A 2,824-nucleotide genomic window follows, 5' to 3' on the forward strand; every position below is an offset into this window, starting at 1 on the left:
GTCAACTCTATTGCTAATGACATAAAATTAAAGATGCGAACTATTGCGACAGTACCGAGCACTCGTACATTTACCTTATTTACTATGGCATTTGTTCAAGCTTGTCGGATCACTTGCTGGAATATTCAGTATTAATCTTATAACACCTCGTACAGACCTTGTTAGACTGTGCGCTTTGTTTACAAGTCCTCATCATCCGGCAGTACCTAGGGGACTCAACCCGATCTCCGCTCGGTTAACCCGGTAATTCTACGGTTCCCTTATCACCCAAGCACCCTGTTATCTCCCAGAATTCACTAATTTACAATTCGAGAATGAATATTTAATAAGAGTGTGTCACCCCTGAAAATTCGGCTCCTCCTATTACGGTCATAGATTAAGAGGTGATTAAGTACGTGGTAGACGGAGAGCCTGTGTTACGAGGGCTGTCATAATGAAGATGACGGTTAAGGTCCTGGTAATTTTGTGAATGGTAGAACTTATTCAAGGGTTATCTGCATAATTTTCTTAAAACTTCAAATAGTCTGCCTCTCCAATTACGATTATGTTAATTGGTTTCATGAAAATAGATTGCTGTCGATCTTTCTTGGCAAAACCATTATGAACCATTTTTAAACAGCCATATCTGAAAAGACTTATTCGAACTCTTAGTAATAACCTCAGATCATAGTAGAGTAGCTTGATCTATTAAAAAAACCTAGACAAATTTTAATGGCAGTTATTATTATTATTAATAATAATAAAATATGGGTCAGTCCATTGAAGGACAATTTGCCAGTGTCTGTAGGTTTTGCCGTTGTACGCTAAAAAAAACTAGAAAACCGAAATGGCAGTTAGTCTTGACGTTTTACAATTTATTTCACTAGAAGGCGATAATGTGCCATAAATTCACGTGGACATTGTATGTAAGATATTATTTAAATGAACTATTCTATGCGTATGATAATTAATATGGAGCTTACCCCAAAACATGCCTGAATCAATCAAGTAGACATAATTATTTCTTAATTTCCACGCTCCGCCAACTCACCAAAGCCTCCGCATGTAAGCACTCCCAGCATCACCCAAACTGCACCCCGTTTTCTACCTTTTTCAGCGTCTACACCCCTATGGTACGCTACGCTTGCGGGGAAGGCGCAAGGGGGGGGGGCGACGCAGCCTCCCTTCCCGGCAACGATTACTGATTAGTGTGGAGGCGCGCGCGGCGGGGCCGCCCGCTTCGGTACCTTTTTCAAATGCCCCGCCGAAACCCGTGATAACCTATAAATATTTGCACCAATACTTTGGTTACTAATTGGGAGAACAGTGGACTTGGTAAGTGACGCAAAACAGTTGACCGGCGGGCCGACGCGCCCGGCGTGTACTACGTTTGTGATGTTATAAGCAGCATGACTTGTGATTGACTCGGATGGCGGTGTACGCGACATCTCGTTATAGGTGAGTTTGTTTTCACTAGAAATTTGTTACAAAATATGGAATATAGGCTGTTAAACTATACTTCCTCCCTCAGTCTGACTAATGTTTACTGTCGATGTTGATTGTCATCGATAAATAGTTACATTATTTGTCTTAAGTACGGTTTAACATGAAACAAAACCTTTAAGTTTTCATTTTAAATTCAATTCTGAACCAACTTTAATATTAAATCAAAACTACATGAACAAAAATACAGTCCAAATACGTTTAAATCACGAATCGATTCGTCTATTTATGTTCTTTAAAGTAGACGTTAATATCAACTCCTGAATTAAATCCCTATGCATTTGCATTGCAAATCAGCATTTATTTAAAAGTGCAATACTTATTAAATACACGTAATTTATATTCTCTATCTCTGCTGGACTAGGTATCCACTTCTGCACAATTTCATAAACCAAATCTAAGCTTCAGTTATCTCCGCAGACCTAAGCCTTAATTAACCTCTACTCTTAATGCTTAGTTATACTTTATGTAGCAAAATATTTAATTATGCTTTACGGCTGGTATAATGTACATAACTATGTTTCTCCTAGGGAACTTAACGAGGTATAAATAGAGAGTAGGCGTTGATGTCTTTATTACTCTCGTAAATGTGTTTGTGAATGCTTAGAAAAGGGGCTTATTATGATGTAGAGTCAGAGTTAAAAGTGTTTTGGTGTGCTATGTACATTTTAGTAATGGGATATTTAAAGATTCTAATGTAAGGCTCTAGTAGAACCTAGGTTTTCACGCTTTAGAGAATTTATAACAAGATTTTATCTTACAATGTTTGATTGTTTCGGTCAAATCTTGTGGTGTGTGGTGAGCTGTTTGTATTGTTGTTTGGACACTGACAGTACATTGTTCAAAAAGCGTGTACTTATTAACCTTTTAACCGCCAATACGTTTTCATTCATACGTGCCCGTATAGCCACCTACACCGAAACTATATGACATTTTTCTTAATTATAAGACTGCGGCGAAATGAGCTGGATAATTTTTGTTTCATAATTCAGACAATGGCGGTTAAAGGGTTAACTTTTTTTTTCAAAACTTGCTTATAGAGGTAGTCTGTCTAAAGAAGTCTATCATTTATTTTACTACGTATAGTTATTTAATCTGAATTTGATAACATCATCCATATACATCAGAATGTACTACTGTACATGTCAACAAATCTTATCCACGGATTTGTTAGCGTGGAATAGGTAGGTATATTTGTTTTCAAGAAGATTTAATTTTGCCCTAATTAAATTCTAGAATTTAATTATTCAAAGTTTTCCTGCGTATTGAGTTTGCAATCTTGTCCTAACGGATAAGTGGAAGTTAGAATTCGCCGCCTCTCGGTTCCTTACTTAATGGTTAC

This window comes from Choristoneura fumiferana, chromosome 14, assembly GCF_025370935.1.
Source record: "Choristoneura fumiferana chromosome 14, NRCan_CFum_1, whole genome shotgun sequence".
Lineage (NCBI taxonomy): Eukaryota > Metazoa > Arthropoda > Insecta > Lepidoptera > Tortricidae > Choristoneura > Choristoneura fumiferana.